Consider the following 9,276-nt stretch of genomic DNA (forward strand, 5'->3'; position numbering starts at 1 on the left):
CAGTCCGATAAAACCGTTTACCGCCTTCTGTTCCCGCTCCCAGCGTCATATGCCACGCCAGCCCCCACGCCACTGTTCCGTCCTACCTGTCCACCTAATCATCCAGCCACGTCATCATCCTAGTCAACTGCCACGTCACCATGCCGTACCCGCTACCTGCCAAATGACGTCATGCTGACGTCATCCCGAAAAAGCGCCAAAAGTGCCAAATTTTCATAAAATATGCCAAATCGACCATTTTTGTTCATTTTCATTGGACAATTTGGAAGCTCTATGCATGCTGTTTTACGTCGTTTGTTCGCCCAAGTGTAAATTCAACCATTCGAGTCGCTTCCGCCTGCAATTTCAACTCCATTGCTCGCCATTGAACCAGCTCGACACCCTCGGCTCTATAAAAACCAGGTATTTGCCCAAATTTTACCTGTTTACCCCTGTTTTCGCCGATTTCTCCATTTTACTTGCTTGTAACTCTGCAAATTCCCGAACTAAAGGCACTTATGCACCTAAATACTGCCTAAATTTACTGAGTAACCCCCTGTTCAAAAGAAACCCTGCGAACCCACGACCATTTGCAAAATTCACCGTCAAAAATCATTTCTAACTAAGTTTTGCCAAGAGAATCTTCATACTGCCCCTGCAGTGACTCCTTTTGCCAATATCCCCTACAGGAACTTCCTTCATTTGGCCAAAATCATCCTCTTTTCCCTCTGCAAATTTCCCACAGTCTCTTAATCCAGGGAATCCATTAAACAAAGGCAAGTCTGTCTGAACTCTGCCAAAGTTTGCCTCCTTTATCATAACTACAGACAGTGAAGACCATTGCCCCATTTAAACTCAGTCTGCATCTCTTTTGCAAATCTTCAGCAGCTCTTCCATTAGTCTGTTGCTACACTAATCCTGGTTCCAAGGATAAACACATATAAAACTTCAAATGGCCACTCCCACAGCATTAAACATTTCCCCCTTGAATGCACCACATAGGAACTTGGAATGGCTACCCCTTCCTGACAGGGATTATCAAATGAAGGAAACAGTGGAACTGACTAAGAAATATCTCATTGAAACCTTTTGTGAGATAAGGAAAAGGTACAAAAGAAATGATGATATCCTTGGTATCTAGGAGTCCAATCTACCAATTTATTATCAACCACAAGTAAATGTATTCCCTGACCTTATCCATCAGTGTTGTGAGAATTATGAGCCCACTCAAAAAGCAGTTTTGGCTCCATCTGGGACTGTTTTGTTTCACATCACCCCTCAAGCCATAAACAAGATGCTAAACTTTGAGCCAACAAAGCCACTGGTTTCTCTGTCCATGAAGCTTCTGCTTGACCAAGGTGCCAAGTTGCCCAGGTCAGAGATCCCAAGAATTTCCCAGCTGTTCATGCAACCAAATTTTCAGCCCCGACAGCTTCCTCCTTATCTACATGTGTGGTTTAATGAAATAGGGAGAATGCTAGTAGACATCATATCCTGCATCTTAGGATTCAATACCAGTGAGTATGTTGATGAGGCAGTTTTAGTAATGTTGTCCATGTTTGCTCCAGGAAAGCCCCCTACTGTCCAGTATGATTATGCCACCTTCATAGCTGATAAGATTCAAGAGCAATTGACGAACCTGGAGAGAGAAAGGGTGTTCAAACATACCTCCTACATATATCATTTGCTGCTGTACTACCAGCCTGATAGTTTCCCAGTTTTCCTCAGAAAATTAGATGCCAAGGGGGAGCGAAGGTCTGTAATATTTTGGTCATCAGTCTGCCACCATGTTTATTATTCTTCATATACCTATTGCGAGTTTATTGACCTATTTATACACCCATCTTCCTCCTTACTGGTGTGCACTCCTCTTCCTAGACTCACTGATGAGATGCAAAAGATCCTGCAACTTTCTAAAAGCTACAACATTGGTGACTAATATTTTTACCAAAACCACACAGTAATCAGGATTTATGGCTGTGAATTGGCCCCTTACAGACTGCCCAAATATGTCCCCATGAGACTATTTGCCTTGGAATACTTCCGACAATTTGGTAATGCAGATATGATTCATTTCTATGGCAAAAGCAGAAAGGCACATCTCAAGATTAGGCATCAATTGGTCCCATTTATTTTCAATAAGAGGGAACAAGCCTGGGTGGAGGCAGACAAGATGTTGAAAAAATTTATGTTACTAAAAACAAGCTTTTATTGGGCACCATATGACCCCAATCACTTTATAAGCCTTAGAAGAATCAAATATAGGCTTGCAGCATATGAACACTGCAATATCCCTCAAATTGAACAATTTTCTAATCAACAAGAATGGGTAAAGGGCACTCTAGTTGAAGAATTTTCTGAGGAAGAAATAGCAGAAAAAGCAATCAAAGATCTTGAAAAAGCAGTTGACTTGGAATCTTTTGGACAGGTGTTTTTCATAGCCCCTCGGCATCTTGGAGAAGGCACCTCATCTGCCACTGCCTCCCAGCAACCTGCCCAAGTAAGTGCCCCACCAGCAACAACAGATAAAGGTAAAGGCGTGCAGCATTCAGAAGAGAAAGTAGAAAATTTGCAACAGCAAGAAACAATGGCAGATCGGCCTACTTCTATAGATGAAAAAAGTCAAGGGAAAGACCCTTCTACTTAGCTAAAGGCGGCAGAAATCCTAGTGTTACAGACACCTCTTAATGAGGAAAGGGAAAAGAAAAGGGATAGACAAGAAGAAACCCCTCCAGGGACATCCAACGAGCATCAAGCGGAAAAGAGACAGAGGTTGAATCCTTTTTCAGAAGAGGAAATTCCAGAAGGACAAACAGAACAGCAAGTTCCCCCCAGCATGGAGACATCAGCTATCTCTTTTCAGCAGGAGCAAGAGAGACAACAAGCGATGGAGGTTACATCCACCAGCCAACAGAGCCGATAGCGCTCTGACATCAAGAAGGCATTTACTGAGATCAAGGCTAGAAATGAGCCAGTGAGGTACTAGCTGTACAACCAATTGCTAAGGATGCACCCACCAATCAGCAAAGGCTAAAATCGGCCTATGACATCCAAGAAGGCAAAATGACTCTTAGTCATTTCAGACCTACAATGGAGCAACCCCAATCAACTGTTGACTATATTAGAACTAATCTGTAAGTGTTCGCCAAAGATATCCATCCCATGGACCAGATTGAATTGCACAAGCAGATCGGGGAAATGGTATATTCTACTTTGGCAGATAAAACATTGTTAGCGCAGAGATTGCAAAACTCTTTGTACAATACTTCCGCCCAACTAGAATTGGAGAAAGCTTCGTCACAGGCCAAGGACAATAGAATCAAGTCCTTGGAGGAGATCATTATAGAGCGGGGACATGATCCCACTGATCCCAAGGGTGTGCAATCTTTGATCAAAAAGAAGGATGAAGACATAGCCGCCCTTAGACGACAAATCAAGCTGCTATCTACATTGCATCCTCAAACTACAGAGGTGACACAACAAAAGGAAGAGCAGGATGTGTTATCTTTGCTTATGACCTTGCATAAAAGGTTGGTAGAGACAGAGAGTGCCTTGGAGGCATCGTTATAGGGAAGACAGGGAGAGTTGGCCTCTCAGCCAATTCAAATGGCTCAGATCCTTACAGCTGCTCCTCCTACGGCCACCACAACACTCCCTCCCATTACTCCAGCATCAGAAGCAGGTACTTCAAGTTCAGCACCAATTTCAGCAACTACTACAGCACCTGCAGAACAAGGGACCAGCTTGAGAATGGACAATATGATGAAAGAAATAGAAGCTCTGGAATTGCAAATGGCGGAATTGAAAGAAACCAAAGAAAAGCTAGCTAAAATTGAGGAGAAATATGACAAGTCAAAGCAGGAGGTAGCTGAGAAGACAAGGGAAGTGAAAGCCCTGGAAAAAAGGATAAAGGAACTGGAGAAAGAGCTCACTTTTGATAGAACTCTAGCTGATATCAAGAAAATTCTGTGGGCCAAGATTGGCCAATCCATTACAGACCAATGGTAATCCATTGAAACCATGCATGAGCAAATGGATTTGATAGGCATAGCTCAATTTGAAAATCAAAAAGCTAGAGCATCTTTGGGTAATATGCCTGAGAAAGCTAATAGGATGATCCAATTCCTGAACACTCACACCAAAGAGTAGTTGGCAGCAATAGGAATAAGGAATAGGACTGACACTATCTTGCTAGTAAAAAGGGTGTTGACCTTAAGGAATTTTGTGTAGACCTTGGAAAGAAAGTGCCAAGAGATGCAAGCAGAGGTAGATGAGTTCAAAATAAAGATCACGACATTATAGAGCAGAGGGCTACCTACCCTAGTGACTAGCGTTGGAATACTGCTGTCACATGAGCATTATGCCAATAGGGTAAACAATTATGCTTCCAATCAAATCACAGCTTCCTCAAGCACATCAGAAGAAACAGGGCCTCCATCTGGACAGAGTGTCTTTGATAAATTAGAAAATCTATTCTACATTGCACACGAGATAAACCATCTCTTTGAAACCCAGCCAAACTTTTATAGGTACACTGAAGCTGATGAGACACTGATCAAAATACAAAGGCATCAGCTACCTACAGAGGATTGGTGGAGAGGAATGATGGAGACATTGCTCAGGTGATTTTGATTATTAATTCCTTTTTGTAAGCTACAGGTCAGCACATATAGATGGTATGCTCCACCTGTCAAAAGGGTAGAAAAGGTAGTGCAAGGTAGAAACAAAATGATCACTACAGCTCAATAAATGCAAAGAAGCCGAGCACCGATGATGAAGACAAAGACAAAGATAGCAACAAGAAGTATACCAGCGACAGGACAGCACACACAGAATAAATGTGCAACAAGCAGCCGACTCATTCAGTCCAGAAAGTCAAAACTCCTCTGACAAATTGGACAGCTAGCACATTCATCTTTACTACAACATTTATTCCTTCACTTACTACTTCTTAAATAGTTGGTAAAGAAAGTTATGAGTTGAAAGCTTATCCTCATGATATTTTGTATCTTCCTTTTGTATAAATACCCCCCCACAACATGTATTTGGGGTTGGTAATTTCATTTTTGAACTGTGTTGTAAGTTATCAAGGCTATATAATACAAAGGTTGCTGGAATTTCACTGTGCTGAAGCTTCTGAATGTGGAACTGAAGTTCTGGGAACGCTACAGAATTCTTGTGTCTTTTATGGATCAATAAGTCACTCTTCTCTGTGTTTTTTATGTTTTCTATGTTTTCAATTTCGTATATGTTCCATAAACTCAATAGCAGGGAAGAAGAATAGAACAGAATTTGCTTAAGGATACTCTGTGTTCAACCTCAGTTACTGTATATGTTTTCTTCAGAATTAATCATAAATAGGAATTCTTAATTGCTCCTATTTGCATTAGTTCTTTTATTCTGAATATTGCTTAGGAATTCTTCATTGCTCCTTAGTAATCTTCATGCACTTTCCCTCTACCAGCATAATGAAAGATTCTTCAGTGCCTTTCATTCTCTGACTTAATTTCATCATTTCAGATATCAAAATTGATCCTAAATCGACTACCCTGCTCTGTAGCAAACTACTTTTACCCAAAAGAGCACTTCAACACTTCAGCAATTCATTCACTCTGACTCCATCTACCCAATGGAAGAAATTGTTTTCTACTTGCATTCTTGTTCCACCTGAAATTACCCTCCAACAAATTCAAAACAAAAATTGTGCATAATAGCTAGCCTAAGATACTCCATAAACAAAGCTAAATTTACAAATAGAGAGCCCTCTCTGGTTGCAGGTAGGCTAAGTCCTGCAGATAAAAGATTGGTTAGTGGTTACCTCGGCCATATTCCCTTCAGGAGGCAGGGAACAACCTGAGTGATAACAGTGGGAAAATCAGGAGAAATCACGACGTTGGGTGAAAAGCACAGTGCCTACCTCCAAAAGCACAATGCTAGTCTTCTTCAGCCAAAAGCATAATGCCGGGTGTTTTTGCTCAAACTCACTCAAATCGCCTTTCTTTCTTCTCCCTTTCACTTCTTGCTTGGCAAATGAAGATAATGAATTTGAAAATGAAGTATGAGGGCCTAAATAGAAGAAGATTTTGATTTTTCACTTGAAAACCCCACTTTTTCAATGTTTCTTGTTCTTTTTCTAAACTTTGTTTTAATGCATTTTTTCTTGTATCTTTCTAGGTGGATAAACACTCAATTTGCCCTGAATTTTTGCAATGTTTCTCTGTCTAGCAGCAAGGAGAAATTCTCTGGTGCAGCTAAGATCAATTATTACATATAGGAACTTAAAATTACATATGAAATACAAATAAACTAAAATACTTTGTTTTCACCTCAAAAACATGTTTTTGAGGTGAAAATTACATTAGGTTTAAAAGATAATAATTTTTGTAGATATGACTTACAAGCCATCGTGTTTGATTTATTGATCATCCTCATACCCTTGCTAACCTTTATTTACACTTTTAAATCACTTTCTTGACCTTGGTGATGAAACCCTAGACCTAATGAAATGTACTGCAGATTGATTATGAAACCATGACTGAAGACAATCTAAAGAAGGATTAGCAAGTATTATTCTATGAGGGAAAAATTTAGGTTTGCTGAAGAGAAAACAACCATCAGTGGATCAGTAGATCATGACCTAATGGAATGATGCAAAATTTTTACTATGGGACTCCTAAAATGAAAAATGGAAAGAGTGAATTTTGATCCCTGATGGAAGTATGTAGATACTGACACTAACAAAATGGGTAGCTCCTAGGAATGTGGATGGTGTAAGGTAATTTATGGGGTTAGAAGGTTACTACAGGCGGTTCATTAGGAACTTTACCCGGACTACATATCCTATCACATCATTGTAGTAAAAAGGGAAGAAATTTGAATGGACAGAGGAATATGTAGCAAGTTTTGAGTAGTTGAAATAGTTGTTGACAAATTAATTAGTTATAAACATTGCAGATCCATAGAAAGAGTTTGTGGTGTGTACAGATTCTTGTAAAAGAGGAATTGGTGGAGTCTTGATGTAGGAGGGATAGGTGGTATGTTATGAATCAAGAATGTTGAATCAACATGAGAAGAACCATGTGACACATGATCTTGAGTTGGCAACGATCATCCATGTTTTGAAGATATGGAGACACTATCTTCTTGTCAGATGGTTCATCTTGATGGGTAATCATAGTGGATTGAGATACTTATTTGATGAACCAAATTTGAATGTCGGGCATGCTAGATGGTCGGTTAAAATACGTGAGTTTGATTTCGATATTAAGTATATTAAGGGTCAAAAGAACAAGGTTGCTAATGTTCTTAGCAAAAGAGTGTAGATGACTCATATACCTATTATGATTTCTTATGGGACATATTTACATGATCTAATATTATAGTAAGATAACAAGATGAAAGGCATAGGGAGCTTAGGTATAGGTTACAACAACAGGGTACAGGTGACCAGGATGTGGATTATCATCTCATGGTAGATGGTTTGATTAGATTTATGGACAGGTTCTATGTGCCAGATAATAGTGAGCTCAAGAATATTATCTTGAGGAATTTCATGTTAACTTTTTAAGTCGTATTTAGGTCATCAAGGATATTAGAAGACTCTAACAGTCGTGAAGAATTTATACTACTGGTCGAATCTGAAGAAGGAAGTGGCAGAGTTTATAGCTAGATGTTTGGATTGTCAGCAATAAAAGTAGAATGCAAATATCCAGGTGGTTTACTATACCCGATTCCAATTCCAGAGTGGAAATGGGAGGTTATTTCTATGGATTGCATTGCAAGTTTACTACGGACATCTAGACATCATGGTTCCATCATTGTTGTGGTGGACAGGTTGAAAAGGATAGCGCGCTTCATTCCAATAAAGTCTGCTTATTCAACTAGTGAGGTAGCATAGGTATTCATCAGGGATATAGTGAGGTTGCATGGTGTCCCGAAGAACATTGTATTTGACGAAGATGTCAATTTCACTTCCAGATTGTTAGGTAGCTATAATACTAGTGATTTCCCCATTACTATTGTCATTGTAACCCTTATTGTTATTGATGTGCCCCTATTGTCCCCATATTGTTATTATTGTGCCCCATAGAAGCTCACTACTATTATTGTTGTACCCTTATATTATTATTGTTATGTTGACTTTGATTATATTGTGACCCCTTAGACTGTTATATATAGAAAGGAGGTCTTTTCATTTGTATCATCCAAGAATTTTTCATTTGTGTAACATAAACGAGGTTTCCCCCTCAAAGAGGCTGATTTCTAAGGTGTTGATCTTTCTTTTCTATCTTTTTGTGAGCTGGTTTCATAACATTTGGTATCAGAGCTTTAGATTTTAGGTTTCGTTGTTCCAAATAGATCATCGTGGCCTTTACGCTATAACATTTTGTTTGAAATGTTTCAAAAGCTAAAGAAAAACCCATTTGAGTTGAAATTGTTCTGAACCTTGGGTCCAAATTTCAGATCTTGTCACACAATAGTTTCAGAGATATGATCTCGGGAAGTTAGGGTTTTTGTAGACTCCTGAATTAAATTCCAAATAGGTAGCATTGGGAAAATCATCATAAATTTCTCTTTGAGCATAAGATTGAAATTTCGTAAGAAGTTACAAGAAGAGGACGAACTGTAGTTGTCCTTTTATATTTTTAGATCTGAAGCTCGAAACCGTGACATGTGGCTCGTTGTACAAATTTGTTCTACTGAAACATTATATAATCATGTCATCTTGGGAGAGTGGGAATAACTCTTTCTTGGAGAATCCAATTTTGATCAGACTGGTGGCATTGAAAGAGGACTCAGAGGGCTACCACAGAAAGAAATTTCAGACCTTGGAGATCTGCAATTATAGAGATAAAATAGATTCAATATCAAGCTTCTATAAGGCAAAAAAAGGTGTGTATTCTTTTGAAAATTTTGCATAACTTTGAGTTGAAAAATTAGTTTGAAGTTTAAAGGGCATAGTGAAGCATAATTATCATTAATTGATGCCCTGAAGAATGAAAATGGAAACATCTAGTAAGAAACCTGAAAGCTCTAACATGAATCATGAAGAAGAGGAAGCAATGCAACATGATCAAAATCATGAGACAAAGTGCAACAAATTTCACTCTCACAAATGGTAATAGAAGCTAAGATTGATGGCTTAAAGAAAGGCATGGAAGCTAAGATGAATGGCATGGAACCTAATATGGATGACATGCAAGTTAAGATGGATGATGTGGATGCTAACATGAATGGAATGGACGCTAAGATGGATAGTATAGAAGAAAAATGGAAAGGTGACATGGAAGATTTGAA

This window comes from Pinus tabuliformis, chromosome 2_2 (genome assembly GCF_031772625.1).
Source record: "Pinus tabuliformis cultivar Carrire ecotype Pingquan chromosome 2_2, CPIR1, whole genome shotgun sequence".
NCBI classification, from domain to species: Eukaryota; Viridiplantae; Streptophyta; class Pinopsida; order Pinales; family Pinaceae; genus Pinus; species Pinus tabuliformis.